General features: G+C 44.3%; 12 non-coding genes across 12 annotated transcripts; all 12 read right to left on the bottom strand.

Moving 5' to 3' along the window:
* Positions 1 to 4,564: 4,564 nt before the first annotated feature.
* Positions 4,565 to 4,636, bottom strand: trnae-cuc (transfer RNA glutamic acid (anticodon CUC)). The gene has a single exon. It is a non-coding gene; the product is annotated as a tRNA-Glu (tRNA).
* Positions 4,637 to 5,648: 1,012 nt separating this feature from the next.
* Positions 5,649 to 5,720, bottom strand: trnaf-gaa (transfer RNA phenylalanine (anticodon GAA)). Its single transcript has one exon. It is a non-coding gene; the product is annotated as a tRNA-Phe (tRNA).
* A 3,611-nt stretch (positions 5,721 to 9,331) lies between these two features.
* Positions 9,332 to 9,403, bottom strand: trnae-uuc (transfer RNA glutamic acid (anticodon UUC)). Its single transcript has one exon. It is a non-coding gene; the product is annotated as a tRNA-Glu (tRNA).
* A 1,766-nt stretch (positions 9,404 to 11,169) lies between these two features.
* trnae-uuc (transfer RNA glutamic acid (anticodon UUC)) lies at positions 11,170 to 11,241 on the bottom strand. Its single transcript has one exon. It is a non-coding gene; the product is annotated as a tRNA-Glu (tRNA).
* A 2,178-nt stretch (positions 11,242 to 13,419) lies between these two features.
* trnae-uuc (transfer RNA glutamic acid (anticodon UUC)) lies at positions 13,420 to 13,491 on the bottom strand. The gene has a single exon. It is a non-coding gene; the product is annotated as a tRNA-Glu (tRNA).
* A 1,006-nt stretch (positions 13,492 to 14,497) lies between these two features.
* Positions 14,498 to 14,570, bottom strand: trnaf-gaa (transfer RNA phenylalanine (anticodon GAA)). The gene has a single exon. It is a non-coding gene; the product is annotated as a tRNA-Phe (tRNA).
* A 1,236-nt stretch (positions 14,571 to 15,806) lies between these two features.
* Positions 15,807 to 15,878, bottom strand: trnae-uuc (transfer RNA glutamic acid (anticodon UUC)). The gene has a single exon. It is a non-coding gene; the product is annotated as a tRNA-Glu (tRNA).
* A 1,006-nt stretch (positions 15,879 to 16,884) lies between these two features.
* Positions 16,885 to 16,957, bottom strand: trnaf-gaa (transfer RNA phenylalanine (anticodon GAA)). Its single transcript has one exon. It is a non-coding gene; the product is annotated as a tRNA-Phe (tRNA).
* Positions 16,958 to 18,057: 1,100 nt separating this feature from the next.
* On the bottom strand, positions 18,058 to 18,129 carry trnae-uuc (transfer RNA glutamic acid (anticodon UUC)). Its single transcript has one exon. It is a non-coding gene; the product is annotated as a tRNA-Glu (tRNA).
* Positions 18,130 to 19,135: 1,006 nt separating this feature from the next.
* Positions 19,136 to 19,208, bottom strand: trnaf-gaa (transfer RNA phenylalanine (anticodon GAA)). The gene has a single exon. It is a non-coding gene; the product is annotated as a tRNA-Phe (tRNA).
* A 1,236-nt stretch (positions 19,209 to 20,444) lies between these two features.
* trnae-uuc (transfer RNA glutamic acid (anticodon UUC)) lies at positions 20,445 to 20,516 on the bottom strand. The gene has a single exon. It is a non-coding gene; the product is annotated as a tRNA-Glu (tRNA).
* Positions 20,517 to 21,522: 1,006 nt separating this feature from the next.
* Positions 21,523 to 21,595, bottom strand: trnaf-gaa (transfer RNA phenylalanine (anticodon GAA)). Its single transcript has one exon. It is a non-coding gene; the product is annotated as a tRNA-Phe (tRNA).
* Positions 21,596 to 22,715: the final 1,120 nt, after the last annotated feature.

Genomic DNA, 22,715 nt, shown 5'->3' with positions numbered 1-22,715 from the left:
TGCAGGAACGCCTATCTATTCCCCTTACAATAGAATCCCCAACCACAATAGCTCTCCCATTCTTTTTCCTGCCCTCTTGTGCATCAGAGCCACCCACGGTGCCATGAACTTTGCTGCTGGCTATCCCTGTTGAGCCATCTCCCCCAACAATATCCAAAACGGTATATTTGTCTTGGAGGGAGATGACTCAGGGGAGCCACGCACTGCCTTCCCGTTCCTGTTCTGATTGATGATAACCCATTCCCTATCTGCCTGTGGAACCTTTACGTGCGTTGTGAGCAACTCATTAAAAGTGCTATTCTCGAAATCCTCAGCATCGTGGATGCTCAACAGTGAATCCATCCGCAGCTCCATTGCCCTAATGCGGTCGCAAGAAATAGTCAATATAACTCCAGAAACAGGGTAATTTCCTGATGAAACTGAATGTTAACTAGAAACAGAAGATAGAGCGCAAGAGACAGCTGAAGTGGCTCAATAAACATGGGAGATGGGATCTCCGGAGACATGGAATGTAAAAGCAAAATAATGCGGCTGCTGGATTCTTGAATAATAACAGAAAATGCGGGAAATTTCAGCAGGTGGCAGCAGCTGTGCTGAAAAGCAGAGTTAACGTTTCGGATAGATGACACTTCGTCAGAACTGCAGAATCTTGGAAAGAACAGATTCTTTAATTAAACACGAATACAAAAGCAAAATATTGTGGATGCTGGAATCTGGAATGAAAACTGAAAATGCTGTAAATCTCAGCAGGTCAGGCAGCATCTGTGGAGAGGAATTAACTAATACAAAAGCAAAATACTGGGGATGCTGGAATCTGGAACGAAAAGAGAAAATATAGATCTTCCCCTCTCCCAATCAGTGCTTCTAAGAATCGGTTCTTTTCCAACACTCTCCAGTTCTGACAAAGTGTCATCGACCAGAAACGTTATCATTGCTTCCTCTCCACAGATACTGCCTGACCTGCTGAGATTTAAAGCATTTTATGTTTTTACAACAGTTGATGTGTCCCAAAACTCTGCCCACTTATTAGCTGTCCTGTGCGATCGCTTAGGTTCCTCTTGCACATAATTTGGCAATGGAGGATGAGTAATATAGATTCAAAGATATAACCAGGAAATACATTTACAACAAACAGGTGCTCTCTGCAATACAATTATTTAAAAAAACTATTGCATTATAATAGACAAACACTAACGCAGGTAAGTATATTTATTTATATACCAAAGCACAACTCACAGCTACACGTTTCACTAACACAAATACACCACAATATATTTACAACTATCACAGATCAAACAAGATTTTACTCGCTGCGAATCCTCGCCAAATGCTGCTGTGCCTGTTTTTAGCGTGCTTGTGCTCGATGTATGGGAAGATTTGGCCGGGCCTTTGTACTTCGCGACTGCATTTCCCTCCCTCAGAGCCTGAGAGATCCGCCAGCACGGGAGGAGCGTTTAATTGATCGCCGAATGCCCTTCTCCAAAATGTGAAGAGACGTAAAACTGGGCAGAGTGCCGATAGAAAGTAACACAAAAAGAGCGAATGATTCTAACAAAATTAATGTTGAAAATTATTATCACGCAACCGCTGAACGGCCCATCCCTCAAGCAATGTCCTGATATGAAACCAGGCTCTCCCCTAAAAATGAAGGGGACACAAAATAACTAGAAATTGCTGAAACCTGGGAGTGAACCAGGAATCTTTAAACCAACCATCCAACACTCTCTCAAATGAGCCATTTCGACATTACAACAAATTAAAGAAAACTTTCACACCCCTTTTTTAAAGAAAACCTAACATCGGGAGAAATTACCCTGACCACACAACCCTCACTTCAGGGCAATGAGTCCCGACCAGATCTCGGAGTTCAGGTTGTGTGAATGTATTAGGAAACTCTTAATGCCCAGGTTGCGTTTTCACTGCCACGGCCCGGGCACTGCCTGATTCTAGATTTGTACACATTGCTAAGTTCAAACTGTTGCATTTTTCTTACTGGCAATGAAATGACTGATAGTCATGCTGTGAGAAGCGAGGGTGATGCAGCGTAAGAAGAAAAAGTCAAGACTAAAGATAACCGAGATTTTATTGACACTTGCAGTTAAATATTGCCAAGATTTACAGTGTCAATTAGCAATGAAAGAGATCTCGTCATTGAATGCTGACTTTAAAACAGCAGGCACAGAAGTGTATTTTGTATCGCAACAATGAATAATGCGCTGCTGATGGTTGCAGCAGCAGCAGTGTGATAAACTGTAAATTTGTTCAAAAACAGCCGTTTACTTTGCAGTTAAAACAGCCGTAAATATTATGCTCGGCGGCCAGGAATCGAACCCAGATCGCAGTGTTAAGAGCGCCGAACCGAATCTCGAGACCACCAAGAAAGCTACTGCAAGTTTGTGTGCCAACAAGCAGACCAACCCAGTCTTTCCTGCTTGCTCCTTCGAAATTCTCACCACATTTGCGCCAGGTAAAACTGTTGGCAGCAAATGTCCGCGCATCCACAGCATCACGTGCGGGTAGGCATCCACTGTAAACTATTTCATTCTGTCCGTTTCTCGGGATTTTTCACTCTCGGTGCTGGGTGAACATTTCATTTGGTGTTTTGTCCTGAACTGCAGCCTTTTGCCCATCTCCGGGCGGCAGAATTGTTCTGTCTGTCTGTTCCTACTTATGACCGTTGACAGGAACAGACCTCCGGTTCATCGTTTATCAGCAAACCAAGAAACACAAATAAACAGAAAGATGTGCCTCTCCACCCCGTCGGCAAAGAAGCCATGACTGTTATTCCAAATAATTCCCAACCCTTGGGATTCTGTATGGATTTGTTTCATTATAAAGATTTGATTTTAAAAGTTAATAAAAAACGAATGAAAATAATGAAGACCATTAGAATGGAACCCGCGACCTTGGCATTATTAGTGCCAGGCTCCAAACAACGGAGCTAACCAGCCACAAAGCGCGTCAAAATTGCGTGTAAGCCCAGTCTGAGGGAATTGTGTTTCCGACTCACACTGGGTGACAGATTTACTTCATAAACATAAAACACATCACATCGCTTAAACATTGTTCACTGTTCAGATACAACACTGGGCAGAGCAAAAATAGAACGTAACAGATAAAGAGCACTGCATCTAAAAAAAATTCATGTTGAAGATTATTATCACGCAACCGCTGAAGAGCACATCCCTCAAGCAGTGTCCCAATATAAAAGAAGTCTCTCCCCTCAGAATGAAGGGAAAGTGAAAAAACCAGAAATGGCTGAAACACAGGATTGAACCAGGAACCATATGGATTTTCAGTCTAACGCTCTCCCAACTGAACTATTTCGGCCCGACAGTGAACAAAGCAAAATTTTCTCACACATTTTTGAAAGAAAACTTAAGCCCGGAAGGAATTGCCCCGCCCACTCAGTCCTCATTTCAAGGCAATGGGTCCCAAAAACATTTCGGAGCTCTGGATGTGTCAACGTAATGTATAATGATACCGAAAATCTTAATGCTTATGTTAAGTTATCACTGCCCACGATCCTGGCTCTTTCGGATTCCGGTCTTGTACATGTTGCAAAGTTCAAAATGTGCATTTTTCCGCACTGGCAATGAATTGACTGATAGCCGGGCTGTGATCATCTCGGTTTGTTAGGGTGATGCCGAGCAAGAACGGACATGGAAGAATAATGATCATTGTGATTGTTCTCACACTGCAGTGAAATGATGGCAAACCGTACAGTGTCAATCAGCAATTGTAGTTCCATATGTTCATTTAATGTTCTGCAGAAGTGTTCATAAATACACAAAAATTGCACACCAGGCTAGATCTCAGCGTGTTGAAGACACATTGAAATATACTGGAGAGTTTATAACTGTTTCAGGACATCAAATGTCAGTACAATTCCCCGTTCTGTTCTCGGCACTGATGGGTTGTGAAAGGGAGACGGGCCGAAGTCCTGTTGAGCCGCACTGACCCAGAGTCAAGGTGAAATTAAAGCAGCTTCAGTCCTTAGCAGTGATATGATAAAGAGAGATAAGAGTCGCGAATCAAGGAGAGATTTAACGTTAGTGATGGTGAATCTCGGTTAGATCAAAAACTACATGAATTCTCTGCAGGGAAATTCAGATCTTGCAAATCGCCTGTGAATGCTAAACATTGACAGGGAGTAAACCAATGTGCAAAATAGGAGGAGCCCAGTCCAAAAATGAAAACTCAAGCATAGGTTATCCGTGCCCATGGTCCAGGCATTCCATGATTCCAGTCTTGCACAAGTTGCAAAGTTTAAAATACTGAATATTTCCACAGTGGCAATGCATTGATTGATGATAAGCTCGAGTGATGTGGCGCACATAGGGAACTGGAAGACTAAAGATAGCCATGATTGGCAAAATTTAATTTGTCTTTCAGCAATTGTAGTTCCACTTGTTGAGCGAGATCTTGTCATTTAGTGCAGACTTCAAAACAGAAGTGTCGGTTGTATCACGACGCGCTGCTGATGATTGGGGCAACAACAGCGAGGTGAGCTGCAAGTTTGCTCAGGAACAGCATTGCATTTCGAAGCACCGCAAATACAATGTTCGATGACCGGGAATTGAACCCGGGCCGCGGCGGTGAGAGCGCCGAATCCTTACCACTAGACCACCAGGGAAGCTGCTGCAAACGTTTGTGCCAGCAAGCAGACCAACCCAGTCTTTCCTCCTTGCTGTTTCGAAACTCTCATCACATTCGCGCCAGAGAAAACTGTTCGCAGCAAATGGCAGTTTTTGTGGAGAACATCAAAGACATGTCCGCGCAATCACAGCGTAAAGTGCGGCTAGGCATCCAGTGAAATCCATTTCATTCTCTCCATTTTCCGGGAATTTTCACTCTCGGTATCGTGTGAAGATTTCATTTGGTGCTTTTGTCCTGAAATGCAGCCTTTTGCTCATCTCCGGGCGACAGAACCGTTCTGTCTTTCTGTTCTGCTTATAACCATTGACGGGAACTGGTCTCCCGTTCACCGGTTATCAGCAAAGCAAGAAACACGTATAAACAGAAAGTTGTGCTCTGCACACCGTCGGCAAAGAAGCAATGGCTGTTATTCCAAATCATTCCCATCCCTTGGGATTCCGTGTGGATTTGTTTCTTTATGAAGATTTGATTGTAAAAGTTAGTAAAAACGGAATAAAAATCATGAAAAATTGGGATGGCCCATATGGGGATCGGGCCCGCGCTCTTGGCTTTATTAATACCACGCCCTAAACGACCGATTTAACCGGCAACAAAATGCCCTTGGGCTGCGTGAAAGCACAGCCTGAGATGATTTTGCATCCGGCACACACTGGGTGATAGAGTTATTGCATAAGAATTGAACACATCGCATCGCTGAAACATTGTTCACTATTAGAATCATGCAAAATAGGTGCAGGAGCATGCCATTCAGTTCTTCTAGCCTGCACCGCCATTCAATGAGTTCATGGCTGAACATCAAACTTCAGTACCATATACAAAACTTGGCAGAGTATGAATAGAAAGTAACAGAAAAAGAGCGCTGAATCTAAAAAAAATCATGTCGAAAATTAGTACCACGCAACCGCTGAACAGCCCATCCCTCAAGCAATGTCTCGAGATCAAACCAGCTTCTCCCCTTAAAATAAAGGAAACGTGAAATCACCAGATATTGCCGAACCCGGGATTGGACCAGGGACCTTTAAAACTTCAGTCTAACGCTCTCCCAACTGAACTATTTCGGCCCGACAGAAAACGAAGCAAAACTTTCTCACACCTTTTTGAAAGAAAACTTAAACCCCGGAAGGAATTGCCCCGCACACTCAGTCCTCATTTCGGGGCAATGGGTCCCAAACACATCTCAGAGCTCCGGATGTGTTCATGTAATGTATAATGATATTGAAAATCTTAATGCTCATTTTAATTTATCACTGCCCACGATCCAGGCACTCCCTGATTCCGGTATTGTGCACGTTGCTAAGCTGAAAATGTGCATTTTTCCGCACTGGCAATGAATTGACTGATAGCCGGGCTGTGATCAGCTCGGTTTGTTAGGGTAATGCCGCGCAAGAAAGTACATGGAAGAATAATGATCATTGTGATTGTTCTCACACTGCACTTAAATCTTGGCAAACAGTACAATGTCAATCAGCAATTGTAGTTCCATATGTTCATTTAATGTACTGATGAAGTGTTCATAAAGACACAAGGATTGCACACCAGGCTAGATCTCACAGTGTTAAAGACACTGTGAAATATACTCGAGAGTTTATATACTGTTTCAGAACTTAACATGTCAGTAAAATTCCCTGTTCTGTTCTCGACACTGATGGGTTGTGAAAGGGAGACGGGCCGAAGGCCTATTAAGCCGCACTGACCCCGAGCCAAGGTAAAAATAAAGCAGGTTCTGTCCTTTGCTGTGACATGATGAAGAGAGATAAGAGTCGCGAATCAAGGAGAGATTTAACGTTAGTGATGGTGAATCTCAGTTAGATCAAAAACTCCATGAATTTTCTGCCGGGACATTCTAATCTTGGAAATCGCCTGTGAACGCTAAACATTGACACGCAGTGAGCCAGTGTGCAATATAGAAGGGGCCCAGGCCAAATGAATGCTAAAGGATAAGTTATCAGTGCCCATGGTCCAGGCATTCCCTGATTCCAGTCTTGCACTCTTTGCGAAGTTTAAAATGCTGAATATTTCCACAGTGGCAATGCATTGATTGATGATAAGCTCGAGTGATGTGGCGCAAATAGGTAACTGGAAGACTAATTATAGCCATTATTGGCAAAATGTACGTTGTCTATCAGCAATTGTAGTTCCACTTGTTGAGCGAGATCTTGTCATTTAGTGCAGACTTTAAAACAGAAGTGTTTTTGTTGTATCACGACACGCTGCTGATGATTGGGCCAACAACAGCGAGGTGATCTGCAAGCTTGTTCAGGAACAACATTTCATTGCGAAGCACCGCAAATACAATGTTCCATGACCGGGAATCGAATCTGGGCCGCGGCGGTGAAAGCGCCGAATCCTAACCACTAGACCACCAGGGAAGCGGCTGCAAACTTTTGTGCCAGCAAGCAGACCAACCCAGTCTTTCCTTCTTGCTGTTTAGAAATTCTCATCACATTCGCGCCAGGGAAAACTGTTCGCAGCAAATGGCAGTTTTTGTGGAGAACATCAAAGACTTGTCCGCGCAATCACAGCGTTAAGTGCGGCTAGGCATCCACTGAAATCCATTTCATACTCTCCTTTTTCCGGGAATTTTCACTCTCGGTACCGTGTGAAGATTTCATTTGGTGCTTTTGTCCTAAAATGCAGCCTTTTGCTCATCTTCGGGCGACAGAACCGTTCTGTCTTTCTGTTCTGCTTTTAACCATTGACGGGAACAGGTCTCCAGTTCATCGGTTATGCGCAAAGCAAGAAACACGTATCAACAGAAAGTTGTGCTCTGCACACCGTCGGCAAAGAAGCAATGGCAGTTATTCCAAATTGTTCCCATCCCTTGGGATTCCGTGTGGATTTGTTTCGTTATGAAGATTTGATTGTAAAAGTTACTAAAAACCGAATAAAAATCATGAAAAATTGGGCTGGCGCATACGGGGATCATGCCCGCGCTCTTTGCTTTATTAATACCACGCCCTAAACGACCGATTTAACCGGCAACAAAATGCCCTTGGGCTGCGTGAAAGCACAGCCTGAGATGATTTTGTATCCGGCACACACTGGGTGATAGAGTTACTGCATAAGAACTGAACACATCGCATCGCTTAAAAATTGTTCACTCTTAGAAACATAGAAAATCGGTGCAGGAGCAGGCCACTCAGCCCTTCGAGCCTGCACCGCCATTCAATGAGTTCATGGCTGAACATGAAACTTCAGTACCATATACAAAACTGGGCAGAGTATAAATAGAACGTAACAGAGCGCTGAATCAAAAAAAAATCATGTCGAAAATTAGTACCACGCAACCGCTGAACAGCCCACCCCTCAAGCACTGTCTCGATCTCAAACCAGCTTCTCCCCTTAAAATGAAGGAAACGTAAAATCGCCAGATATTGCCGAAACCCGGGACCTTTAAATCTTCAGTCTTACGCTCTCCCAACTGAACTATTTCGGCCCGACAGAAAACGAAGCAAAACTTGCTCACACCTTTTTGAAAGAAAACTTGAACCCCGGAAGGATTTGCCCCGCACACTCAGTGCTCATTTCGGGGCAAAGGGTCACAAATACATCTCGGAGCTCCGCATGTGTTCATGTAATGTATAATGATATTGAAAATCTTCATGCTCATGTTAATTTATCAATGCCCACGATCCAGGCACTCTTTGATTCCGGTATTGTGCACGTTGCTAAGCTGAAAATGTGCATTTTTCCGCACTGGCAATGAATTGACTGATAGCCGGGCTGTGATCAGCTCGGTTTGTTCGGGTAATGCCGCGCAAGAAAGTACAAGGAAGAATAATGATCATTGTGATTGTTCTCACACTGCACTTAAATGTTGGCAAACCGTACAATGTCAATCAGCGATTGTAGTTCCATATGTGCATTTAATGTACTGATGAAGTGTTCATAAAGACACAAGGATTGCACACCAGGCTAGATCTCACAGTGTTGAAGACACTGTGAAATATACTGGAGAGTTTATATACTGTTTCAGAACTTAACATGTCAGGAAAATTCCCTGTTCTGTTCTCGACACTGATGGGTTGTGAAAGGGAGACGGGCCGAAGGCCTATTGAGCCGCACTGACCCCGAGCCAAGGTGAAATTAAAGCAGGTTCTGTCCTTTGCAGTGACATGATGAAGAGAGATAAGAGTCGCGAATCATGGAGAGATTTAACGTTAGTGATGGTGAATCGCGGTTAGATCGAAAACTCCATGAATTTTCTGCCGGGAAATTCTAATCTTGGAAATCGCCTGTGAACGCTAAACATTGACACGCAGTGAGCCAGTGTGCAATATAGAAGGGGCCCAGGCCAAATGAATGCTCAAGGATAAGTTATCAGTCCCCATGGTACAGGCATTCCCTGATTCCAATATTGCACTCTTTGCGAAGTTTAAAATGCTGAATATTTCCACAGTGGCAATGCATTGATTGATGATAAGCTCGAGTGATGTGGCGCAAATACGTACCTGCAAGACTAAAGATAGCCATGATTGGCAAAATGTACGTTGTCTATCAGCAATTGGAGTTCCACTTGTTGAGCGAGATCTTGTCATTTAGTGCAGACTTTAAAACAGAAGTGTTTTTGTTGTATCACGACACGCTGCTGATGATTGGGGCAACAACAGCGAGTTGAGCTGCAAGCATGTTCAGGAACAGCATTGCATTTCGAAGCACCGCAGATACAATTTTCCCTGACCGGGAATCGAACCCGGGCCGCGGCGGTGAAAGCGCCGAATCCTAACCACTAGACCACCAGGGAAGCTGCTGCAAACGTTTGTGCCAAAAAGCAGACCAACCCAGTCTTTCCTCCTTGCTGTTTAGAAATTCTCATCACATTCGTGCCAGGGAAAACTGTTCGCAGTAAATGGCAGTATTTGTGGAGAACATCAAAGACTTGTCCGCGCTATCACAGCGTTAAGTGCGGCGAGGCATCCACTGAAATCCATTTCATTCTCTCCTTTTTCCGGGAATTTTCACTCTCGGTACCCTGTGAAGATTTCATTTGGTGCTTTTGTCCTGAAATGCAGCCTTTTGCTCATCTCCTGGCGACAGAACCGTTCTCTCTTTCTGTTCTGCTTTTAACCATTGACGGGAACAGGTCTCCAGTTCATCGGTTATGCGCAAAGCAAGAAACACGTATCAACAGAAAGTTGTGCTCTGCACACCGTCGGCAAAGAAGCAATGGCTGTTATTCCAAATCGTTTCCATCCCTTGGGATTCCGTGTGGATTTGTTTCGTTATGAAGATTTGATTGTAAAAGTTACTAAAAACCGAATAAAAATCATGAAAAATTGGGTTGGCTCATACGGGGATCATGCCCGCGCTCTTTGCTTTATTAATACCACGCCCTAAACGACCGATTTAACCGGCAACAAAATGCCCTTGGGCTGCGTGAAAGCAGAGCCTGAGATGATTTTGTATCCGGAACACACTGGGTGATAGAGTAACTGCATAAGAATTGAACACATCGCATCGCTTAAACATTGTTCACTCTTAGAAACATAGAAAATAGGTGCAGGAGCAGGCCATTCAGCTCTTCTAGCCTGCACCGCCATTCAATGAGTTCATGGCTGAACATGAAACTTCAGTACCATATACAAAACTGGTCAGAGTATAAATAGAACGTAACAGAGCGCTGAATCTAAAAAAAATCATGTCGAAAATTACTACCACGCAACCGCTGAACAGCCCAGCCCTCAACCACTGTCTCGATCTAAAACCAGCTTCTCCCCTTAAAATGAAGGAAACGTAAAATCACCAGATATTGCCGAAACCCGGGATTGAACCAGTGACCTTTAAATCTTCAGTCTCACGCTCTCCCAACTGGACTATTTCGGCACGACAGAAAACGAAGCAAAACTTTCTCACACCTTTTTGAAAGAAAACTTAAACCCCGGAAGGAATTGCCCCGCACACTCAGTCCTCATTTCGGGGCAATGGGTCCCAAACACATCTCGGAGCTCCGGATGTGTTCATGTGATGTATAATGATATTGAAAAGGAGAGATTTAACGTTAGTGATGGTGAATCTCGGTTACATCAAAAACTCCATGAATTCTCTGCCGGGAAATTCAGATCTTGGAAATCGCCTTTAAACGCTAAACATTGACACGCAGTGAGCCAGTGTGCACTGTAGAAGGTGCCCTGTCCAAATGAATGCTCAAGGATAAGTTATCAGTGCCCATGGTCCAGGCATTCCCTGATTCCAGTCTTGCACTCTTTGCGAAGTTTAAAATGCTGAATATTTCCGCAGTGGCAATGCATTGATTGATGACAAGCTCGAGTGCTGTGGCGCAAATACGTACCTGCAAGACTAAAGATAGCCATGATTGGCAAAATGTACGTTGTCTATCAGCAATTGGAGTTCCACTTGTTGAGCGAGATCTTGTCATTTAGTGCAGACTTTAAAACATAAGTGTTTTTGTGGTATCACGACACGCTGCTGATGATTGGGGCAACAACAGCGAGTTGAGCTGCAAGCATGTTGAGGAACAGCATTGCATTTCGAAACACCGCAGATACAATGTTCCCTGACCGGGAATCGAACCAGGGCCGCGGCGGTGAAAGCGCCGAATCCTAACCACTAGACCACCAGGGAAGCTGCTGCAAACGTTTGTGCCAGCAAGCAGACCAACCCAGTCTTTCCTCCTTGCTGTTTAGAAATTCTCATCACATTCGTGCCAGGGAAAACTGTTCGCAGTAAATGGCAGTATTTGTGGAGAACATCAAAGACATGTCCGCGCTATCACAGCGTTAAGTGCGGCTAGGCATCCACTGAAATCCATTTCATTCTCTCCTTTTTCCGGGAATTTTCACTCTCGGTACCGTGTGAAGATTTCATTTGGTGCTTTTGTCCTGAAATGCAGCCTTTTGCTCATCTCCTGGCGACAGAACCGTTCTGTCTTTCTGTTCTGCTTTTAACCATTGACGGGAACAGGTCTCCAGTTCATCGGTTATGCGCAAAGCAAGAAACACGTATCAACAGAAAGTTGTGCTCTGCACACCGTCGGCAAAGAAGCAATGGCTGTTATTCCAAATCGTTCCCATCCCTTGGGATTCCGTGTGGATTTGTTTCGTTATGAAGATTTGATTGTAAAAGTTACTAAAAACCGAATAAAAATCATGAAAAATTGGGTTGGCTCATACGGGGATCATGCCCGCGCTCTTTGCTTTATTAATACCACGCCCTAAACGACCGATTTAACCGGCAACAAAATGCCCTTGGGCTGCGTGAAAGCAGAGCCTGAGATGATTTTGTATCCGGAACACACTGGGTGATAGAGTAACTGCATAAGAATTGAACACATCGCATCGCTTAAACATTGTTCACTCTTAGAAACATAGAAAATAGGTGCAGGAGCAGGCCATTCAGCTCTTCTAGCCTGCACCGCCATTCAATGAGTTCATGGCTGAACATGAAACTTCAGTACCATATACAAAACTGGTCAGAGTATAAATAGAACGTAACAGAGCGCTGAATCTAAAAAAAATCATGTCGAAAATTAGTACCACGCAACCGCTGAACAGCCCAGCCCTCAACCACTGTCTCGATCTAAAACCAGCTTCTCCCCTTAAAATGAAGGAAACGTAAAATCACCAGATATTGCCGAAACCCGGGATTGAACCAGTGACCTTTAAATCTTCAGTCTCACGCTCTCCCAACTGGACTATTTCGGCACGACAGAAAACGAAGCAAAACTTTCTCACACCTTTTTGAAAGAAAACTTAAACCCCGGAAGGAATTGCCCCGCACACTCAGTCCTCATTTCGGGGCAATGGGTCCCAAACACATCTCGGAGCTCCGGATGTGTTCATGTAATGTCTAATGATATTGAAAATCTTAATGCTCATGTTAATTCATCACTGCCCACGCTCCAGGCACTCTCTGATTCCGGTATTGTGCACGTTGCTAAGTTGAAAATGTGCATTTTTCCGCACTGGCAATGAATTGACTGATAGCCGGGCTGTGATCAGCTCGGTTTGTTAGGGTAATGCCGCGCAAGAAAGTACATGGAAGAATAATGATCTTCACAGTTGAAGACACTGTGAAATATACTGGAGAGTTTATATACTGTTTTAGAACTTAACATGTCAGTAAAATTCCCTGTTCTGTTCTCGACACTGATGGGGTGTGAAAGGGAGACGGGCCGAAGGCCGATTGAGCCGCACTGACCCCGAGCCAAGGTGAAATTAAAGCAGCTTCTGTCCTTTGCAGTGACATGATGAAGAGAGATCAGAGTCGCGAATCAAGGAGAGATTTAACGTTAGTGATGGTGAATCTCGGTTACATCAAAAACTCCATGAATTTTCTGCCGGGAAATTCTAATCTTGGAAATCGCCTGTGAACGCTAAACATTGACACGCAGTGAGCCAGTGTGCACTGTAGAAGGGGCCCTGTCCAAATGAATGCTCAACGATTAGTTATCAGTGCCCATGGTCCAGGCATTCCCTGATTCCAGTCTTGCACTCTTTGCGAAGTTTAAAATGCTGAATATTTCCGCAGTGGCAATGCATTGATTGATGATAAGCTCGAGTGATGTGGCGCAAATACGTACCTGCAAGACTAAAGATAGCCATGATTGGCAAAATGTACGTTGTCTATCAGCAATTGGAGTTCCACTTGTTGAGCGAGATCTTGTCATTTAGTGCAGACTTTAAAACAGAACTGCTTTTGCTGTATCACGACACGCTGCTGATGATTGGGGTAACAACAGCGAGTTGAGCTACAAGCATATTCAGGAACAGCATTGCATTTCGAAGCACCGCAGATACAACGTTCCCTGACCGGGAATCGAACCCGGGCCGCGGCAGTGAAAGCGCCGAATCCTAACCACTAGACCACCAGGGAAGCTGCTGCAAACGTTTGTGCCAGCAAGCAGACCAACCCAGTCTTTCCTCCTTGCTGTTTAGAAATTCTCATCACATTCGTGCCAGGGAAAACTGTTCGCAGTAAATGGCAGTATTTGTGGAGAACATCAAAGACATGTCCGCGCTATCACAGCGTTAAGTGCGGCTAGGCATCCACTGAAATCCATTTCATTCTCTCCTTTTTCCGGGAATTTTCACTCTCGGTACCGTGTGAAGATTTCATTTGGTGCTTTTGTCCTGAAATGCAGCCTTTTGCTCATCTCCGGGCGACAGAACCGTTCTGTCTTTCTGTTCTGCTTTTAACCATTGACGGGAACAGGTCTCCAGTTTATCGGTTATGCGCAAAGCAAGAAACACGTATCAACAGAAAGTTGTGCTCTGCACACCGTCGGCAAAGAAGCAATGGCTGTTATTCCAAATCGTTCCCATCCCTTGTGATCCCGTGTGGATTTGTTTCGTTATGAAGATTTGATTGTAAATGTTACTAAAAACCGAATAAAAATCATGAAAAATTGGGTTGGCGCATACGGGGATCATGCCCGCGCTCTTTGCTTTATTAATACCACGCCCTAAACGACCGATTTAACCGGCAACAAAATGCCCTTGGGCTGCGTGAAAGCAGAGCCTGAGATGATTTTGTATCCGGAACACACTGGGTGATAGAGTAACTGCATAAGAATTGAACACATTGCATCGCTTAAACATTGTTCACTCTTCGAAACATAGAAAATAGGTGCAGGAGCAGGCCATTCAGCTCTTCTATCCTGCACCGCCATTCAATGAGTTTATGGCTGAAAATGAAACTTCAGTACCATATACAAAACTGGGCAGAGTATAAATAGAACTTAACAGAGCGCTGAATCGAAAAAAAATCATGTCGAAAATTAGTACCACGCAACCGCTGAACAGCCCATCCCTCAAGCAATGTCTCGATATCAAACCAGCTTCTCCCCTTAAAATGAAGGAAACGCAAAATCACTAGATATTGCCGAAACCCGGGATTGAACCAGGAACTTTTAGATCTTCAGTCTAACGCTCTCCCAACTGAGCTATTTCGGCCCGACAGAAAACGAAGCAAAACTTTCTCACACCTTTTTGAATGAAAACTTAAACCCCGGAAGGAATTGCCCTGCACACTCAGTCCTCATTTCGGGGCAATGGGTCCCAAACACATCTCGGAGCTCCGGATGTGTTCATGTAATGTCTAATGATATTGAAAATCTTAATGCTCATGTTAATTCATCACTGCCCACGCTCCAGGCACTCTCTGATTCCGGTATTGTGCACGTTGCTAAGTTGAAAATGTGCATTTTTCCGCACTGGCAATGAATTGACTGATAGCCGGGCTGTGATCAGCTCGGTTTGTTAGGGTAATGCCGCGCAAGAAAGTACATGGAAGAATAATGATCATTGTGATTGTTCTCACACTGCACTTAAATGTTGGCAAACCGTACAATGTCAATCAGCAATTGTAGTTCCATATGTTCATTTAATGTACTGATGAAGTGTTCATAAAGACACAAATATTGCACACCAGGCTAGATCTCACAGTGTTGAAGACACTGTGAAATATACTGGAGAGTTTATATACTGTTTTAGAACTTAACATGTCAGTACAATTCCCAGTTCTGTTCTCGACACTGATGGGGTGTGAAAGGGAGACGGGCCGAAGGCCGATTGAGCCGCACTGACCCCGAGCCAAAGTGAAATTAAAGCAGGTTCTGTCCTTTGCAGTGACATGATGAAGAGAGATCAGAGTCGCGAATCAAGGAGAGATTTAACGTTAGTGATGGTGAATCTCGGTTACATCAAAAACTCCATGAATTCTCTGCCGGGAAATTCAGATATTGGAAATCGCCTTTAAACGCTAAACTTTGACAAGCAGTGAGCCAGTGTGCACTGTAGAAGGGGCCCTGTCCAAATGAATGCTCAAGGATAAGTTATCAGTGCCCATGGTCCAGGCATTCCCTGATTCCAGTCTTGCACTCTTTGCGAAGTTTAAAATGCTGAATATTTCCGCAGTGGCAATGCATTGATTGATGACAAGCTCGAGTGATGTGGCGCAAATACGTACCTGGAAGACTAAAGATAGCCATGATTGGCAAAATGTACGTTGTCTATCAGCAATTGGAGTTCCACTTGTTGAGCGAGATCTTGTCATTTAGTGCAGACTTTAAAACAGAAGTGCTCTTGTTGTATCACGACACGCTGCTGATGATTGGGGCAACAACAGCGAGTTGAGCTGCAAGCATGTTCAGGAACAGCATTGCATTTCGAAGCACCGCAGATACAATGTTCCCTGACCGGGAATCGAACCCGGGCCGCGGCGGTGAAAGCGCCGAATCCTAACCACTAGACCACCAGGGAAGCTGCTGCAAACGTTTGTGCCAGCAAGCAGACCAACCCAGTCTTTCCTCCTTGCTGTTTAGAAATTCTCATCACATTCGTGCCAGGGAAAACTGTTCGCAGTAAATGGCAGTATTTGTGGAGAACATCAAAGACTTGTCCGCGCTATCACAGCGTTAAGTGCGGCGAGGCATCCACTGAAATCCATTTCATTCTCTCCTTTTTCCGGGAATTTTCACTCTCGGTACCCTGTGAAGATTTCATTTGGTGCTTTTGTCCTGAAATGCAGCCTTTTGCTCATCTCCTGGCGACAGAACCGTTCTCTCTTTCTGTTCTGCTTTTAACCATTGACGGGAACAGGTCTCCAGTTCATCGGTTATGCGCAAAGCAAGAAACACGTATCAACAGAAAGTTGTGCTCTGCACACCGTCGGCAAAGAAGCAATGGCTGTTATTCCAAATCGTTTCCATCCCTTGGGATTCCGTGTGGATTTGTTTCGTTATGAAGATTTGATTGTAAAAGTTACTAAAAACCGAATAAAAATCATGAAAAATTGGGTTGGCTCATACGGGGATCATGCCCGCGCTCTTTGCTTTATGAATACCACGCCCTAAACGACCGATTTAACCGGCAACAAAATGCCCTTGGGCTGCGTGAAAGCCGAGCCTGAGATGATTTTGTATCCGGAACACACTGGGTGATAGAGTAACTGCATAAGAATTGAACACATTGCATCGCTTAAACATTGTTCACTCTTAGAAACATAGAAAATAGGTGCAGGAGCAGGCCATTCAGCTCTTCTATCCTGCACCGCCATTCAATGAGTTTATGGCTGAAAATGAAACTTCAGTACCATATACAAAACTGGGCAGAGTATAAATAGAACTTAACAGAGCGCTGAATCGAAAAAAAATCATGTCGAAAATTAGTACCACGCAACCGCTGAACAGCCCATCCCTCAAGCAATGTCTCGATATCAAACCAGCTTCTCCCCTTAAAATGAAGGAAACGCAAAATCACTAGATATTGCCGAAACCCGGGATTGAACCAGGGACCTTTAGATCTTCAGTCTAACGCTCTCCCAACTGAGCTATTTCGGCCCGACAGAAAACGAAGCAAAACTTTCTCACACCTTTTTGAATGAAAACTTAAACCCCGGAAGGAATTGCCCTGCACACTCTGTCCTCATTTCGGGGCAATGGGTCCCAAACACATCTCGGAGCTCCGGATGTGTTCATGTAATGTCTAATGATATTGAAAATCTTAATGCTCATGTTAATTCATCACTGCCCACGATCCAGGCACTCTCTGATTCCGGTATTGTGCACGTTGCTAAGTTGAAAATGTGCATTTTTCCGCACTGGCAATGAATTGACTGATAGCCGGGCTGTGATCAGCTCGGTTTGTTAGGGTAATGCCGCGCAAGAAAGTACATGGAAGAATAATGATCTTCACAGTTGAAGACACTGTGAAATATACTGGAGAGTTTATATACTGTTTCAGAACTTAACATGTCAGTAAAATTCCCTGTTCTGTTCTCGACACTGATGGGGTGTGAAAGGGAGACGGGCCGAAGGCCGATTGAGCCGCACTGACCCCGAGCCAAGGTGAAATTAAAGCAGCTTCTGTCCTTTGCAGTGACATGATGAAGAGAGATCAGAGTCGCGAATCAAGGAGAGATTTAACGTTAGTGATGGTGAATCTCGGTTAGATCAAAAACTCCATGAATTTTCTGCCTGGAAATTCTAATCTTGGAAATCGCCTGTGAACGCTAAACATTGACACGCAGTGAGCCAGTGTGCACTGTAGAAGGGGCCCTGTCCAAATGAATGCTCAAGGATTAGTTATCAGTGCCCATGGTCCAGGCATTCCCTGATTCCAGTCTTGCACTCTTTGCGAAGTTTAAAATGCTGAATATTTCCGCAGTGGCAATGCATTGATTGATGATAAGCTCGAGTGATGTGGCGCAAATACGTACCTGCAAGACTAAAGATAGCCATGATTGGCAAAATATACGTTGTCTATCAGCAATTGGAGTTCCACTTGTTGAGCGAGATCTTGTCATTTAGTGCAGACTTTAAAACAGAACTGCTTTTGCTGTATCACGACACGCTGCTGATGATTGGGGGCAACAACAGCGAGTTGAGCTGCAAGCATGTTCAGGAACAACATTGCATTTCGAAGCACCGCAGATACAATGTTCCCTGATCGGGAATCGAACCCGGGCCGCGGCGGTGAAAGCGCCGAAGCCTAACCACTAGACCACCAGGGAAGCTGCTGCAAACGTTTGTGCCAGCAAGCAGACCAACCCAGTCTTTCCTCCTTGCTGTTTAGAAATTCTCATAACATTCGCGCCAGGGAAAACTGTTCGCAGCAAATGGCAGTTTTTGTGGAGAACATCAAAGACATGTCCGCGCAATTACAGCGTTAAGTGCGGCTAGGCATCCACTGAAATCCATTTCATTCTCTCCTTTTTCCGGGAATTTTCACTCTCGGTACCGTGTGAAGATTTCATTTGGTGCTTTTGTCCTGAAATGCAGCCTTTTGCTCATCTCCGGGCGACAGAACCGTTCTGTCTTTCTGTTCTGCTTTTAACCATTGACGGGAACAGGTCTCCAGTTCATCGGTTATGCGCAAAGCAAGAAACACGTATCAACAGAAAGTTGTGCTCTGCACACCGTCGGCAAAGAAGCAATGGCTGTTATTCCAAATCGTTCCCATCCCTTGTGATCCCGTGTGGATTTGTTTCGTTATGAAGATTTGATTGTAAAAGTTACTAAAAACCGAATAAAAATCATGAAAAATTGGGTTGGCGCATACGGGGATCATGCCCGCGCTCTTTGCTTTATTAATACCACGCCCTAAACGACCGATTTAACCGGCAACAAAATGCCCTTGGGCTGCGTGAAAGCAGAGCCTGAGATGATTTTGTATCCGGAACACACTGGGTGATAGAGTAACTGCATAAGAATTGAACACATTGCATCGCTTAAACATTGTTCACTCTTAGAAACATAGAAAATAGTTGCAGGAGCAGGCCATTCAGCTCTTCTATCCTGCACCGCCATTCAATGAGTTTATGGCTGAAAATGAAACTTCAGTACCATATACAAAACTGGGCAGAGTATAAATAGAACTTAACAGAGCGCTGAATCGAAAAAAAATCATGTCGAAAATTAGTACCACGCAACCGCTGAACAGCCCATCCCTCAAGCAATGTCTCGATATCAAACCAGCTTCTCCCCTTAAAATGAAGGAAACGCAAAATCACTAGATATTGCCGAAACCCGGGATTGAACCAGGGACCTTTAGATCTTCAGTCTAACGCTCTCCCAACTGAGCTATTTCGGCCCGACAGAAAACGAAGCAAAACTTTCTCACACCTTTTTGAATGAAAACTTAAACCCCGGAAGGAATTGCCCTGCACACTCAGTCCTCATTTCGGGGCAATGGGTCCCAAACACATCTCGGAGCTCCGGATGTGTTCATGTAATGTCTAATGATATTGAAAATCTTAATGCTCATGTTAATTCATCACTGCCCACGATCCAGGCACTCTCTGATTCCGGTATTGTGCACGTTGCTAAGTTGAAAATGTGCATTTTTCCGCACTGGCAATGAATTGACTGATAGCCGGGCTGTGATCAGCTCGGTTTGTTAGGGTAATGCCGCGCAAGAAAGTACATGGAAGAATAATGATCATTGTGATTGTTCTCACACTGCACTTAAATGTTGGCAAACCGTACAATGTCAATCAGCAATTGTAGTTCCATATGTTCATTTAATGTACTGATGAAGTGTTCACAAAGACACAAATATTGCACACCAGGCTAGATCTCACAGTGTTGAAGACACTGTGAAATATACTGGAGAGTTTATATACTGTTTTAGAACTTAACATGTCAGTAAAATTCCCTGTTCTGTTCTCGACACTGATGGGGTGTGAAAGGGAGACGGGCCGAAGGCCGATTGAGCCGCACTGACCCCGAGCCAAGGTGAAATTAAAGCAGGTTCTGTCCTTTGCAGTGACATGATGGAGAGAGATCAGAGTCGCGAATCAAGGAGAGATTTAACGTTAGTGATGGTGAATCTCGGTTACATCAAAAACTCCATGAATTCTCTGCCGGGAAATTCAGATATTGGAAATCGCCTTTAAACGCTAAACTTTGACACGCAGTGAGCCAGTGTGCACTGTAGAAGGGGCCCTGTCCAAATGAATGCTCAAGGATAAGTTATCAGTGCCCATGGTCCAGGCATTCCCTGATTCCAGTCTTGCACTCTTTGCGAAGTTTAAAATGCTGAATATTTCCGCAGTGGCAATGCATTGATTGATGACAAGCTCGAGTGATGTGGCGCAAATACGTACCTGGAAGACTAAAGATAGCCATGATTGGCAAAATGTACGTTGTCTATCAGCAATTGGAGTTCCACTTGTTGAGCGAGATCTTGTCATTTAGTGCAGACTTTAAAACAGAAGTGCTCTTGTTGTATCACGACACGCTGCTGATGATTGGGGCAACAACAGCGAGTTGAGCTGCAAGCATGTTCAGGAACAGCATTGCATTTCGAAGCACCGCAGATACAATGTTCCCTGACCGGGAATCGAACCCGGGCCACGGCGGTGAAAGCGCCGAATCCTAACCACTAGACCACCAGGGAAGCTGCTGCAAACGTTTGTGCCAGCAAGCAGACCAACCCAGTCTTTCCTCCTTGCTGTTTAGAAATTCTCATAACATTCGCGCCAGGGAAAACTGTTCGCAGCAAATGGCAGTTTTTGTGGAGAACATCAAAGACATGTCCGCGCAATCACAGCGTTAAGTGCGGCTAGGCATCCACTGAAATCCATTTCATTCTCTCCTTTTTCCGGGAATTTTCACTCTCGGTACCGTGTGAAGATTTCATTTGGTGCTTTTGTCCTGAAATGCAGCCTTTTGCTCATCTCCTAGCGACAGAACCGTTCTGTCTTTCTGTTCTGCTTTTAACCATTGACGGGAACAGGTCTCCAGTTCATCAGTTATGCGCAAAGCAAGAAACACGTATCAACAGAAAGTTGTGCTCTGCACACCGTCGGCAAAGAAGCAATGGCTGTTATTCCAAATCGTTCCCATCCCTTGTGATCCCGTGTGGATTTGTTTCGTTATGAAGATTTGATTGTAAAAGTTACTAAAAACCGAATAAAAATCATGAAAAATTGGGTTGGCGCATACGGGGATCATGCCCGCGCTCTTTGCTTTATGAATACCACGCCCTAAACGACCGATTTAACCGGCAACAAAATGCCCTTGGGCTGCGTGAAAGCCGAGCCTGAGATGATTTTGTATCCGGAACACACTGGGTGATAGAGTAACTGCATAAGAATTGAACACATTGCATCGCTTAAACATTGTTCACTCTTAGAAACATAGAAAATAGGTGCAGGAGCAGGCCATTCAGCTCTTCTATCCTGCACCGCCATTCAATGAGTTTATGGCTGAAAATGAAACTTCAGTACCATATACAAAACTGGGCAGAGTATAAATAGAACTTAACAGAGCGCTGAATCGAAAAAAAATCATGTCGAAAATTAGTACCACGCAACCGCTGAACAGCCCATCCCTCAAGCAATGTCTCGATATCAAACCAGCTTCTCCCCTTAAAATGAAGGAAACGCAAAATCACTAGATATTGCCGAAACCCGGGATTGAACCAGGGACCTTTAGATCTTCAGTCTAACGCTCTCCCAACTGAGCTATTTCGGCCAGACAGAAAACGAAGCAAAACTTTCTCACACCTTTTTGAATGAAAACTTAAACCCCGGAAGGAATTGCCCTGCACACTCTGTCCTCATTTCGGGGCAATGGGTCCCAAACACATCTCGGAGCTCCGGATGTGTTCATGTAATGTCTAATGATATTGAAAATCTTAATGCTCATGTTAATTCATCACTGCCCACGATCCAGGCACTCTCTGATTCCGGTATTGTGCACGTTGCTAAGTTGAAAATGTGCATTTTTCCGCACTGGCAATGAATTGACTGATAGCCGGGCTGTGATCAGCTCGGTTTGTTAGGGTAATGCCGCGCAAGAAAGTACATGGAAGAATAATGATCATTGTGATTGTTCTCACACTGCACTTAAATGTTGGCAAACCGTACAATGTCAATCAGCAATTGTAGTTCCATATGTTCATTTAATGTACTGATGAAGTGTTCACAAAGACACAAATATTGCACACCAGGCTAGATCTCACAGTGTTGAAGACACTGTGAAATATACTGGAGAGTTTATATACTGTTTTAGAACTTAACATGTCAGTAAAATTCCCTGTTCTGTTCTCGACACTGATGGGGTGTGAAAGGGAGACGGGCCGAAGGCCGATTGAGCCGCACTGACCCCGAGCCAAGGTGAAATTAAAGCAGGTTCTGTCCTTTGCAGTGACATGATGAAGAGAGATCAGAGTCGCGAATCAAGGAGAGATTTAACGTTAGTGATGGTGAATCTCGGTTACATCAAAAACTCCATGAATTCTCTGCCGGGAAATTCAGATATTGGAAATCGCCTTTAAACGCTAAACTTTGACACGCAGTGAGCCAGTGTGCACTGTAGAAGGGGCCCTGTCCAAATGAATGCTCAAGGATAAGTTATCAGTGCCCATGGTCCAGGCATTCCCTGATTCCAGTCTTGCACTCTTTGCGAAGTTTAAAATGCTGAATATTTCCGCAGTGGCAATGCATTGATTGATGACAAGCTCGAGTGATGTGGCGCAAATACGTACCTGGAAGACTAAAGATAGCCATGATTGGCAAAATGTACGTTGTCTATCAGCAATTGGAGTTCCACTTGTTGAGCGAGATCTTGTCATTTAGTGCAGACTTTAAAA

Source organism: Pristiophorus japonicus, unplaced genomic scaffold (genome assembly GCF_044704955.1).
Source record: "Pristiophorus japonicus isolate sPriJap1 unplaced genomic scaffold, sPriJap1.hap1 HAP1_SCAFFOLD_282, whole genome shotgun sequence".
NCBI lineage: Eukaryota > Metazoa > Chordata > Chondrichthyes > Pristiophoridae > Pristiophorus > Pristiophorus japonicus.
Note: the sequence above shows the minus strand (reverse complement) of the source record. Positions and strands in the feature narration are given on the sequence as shown.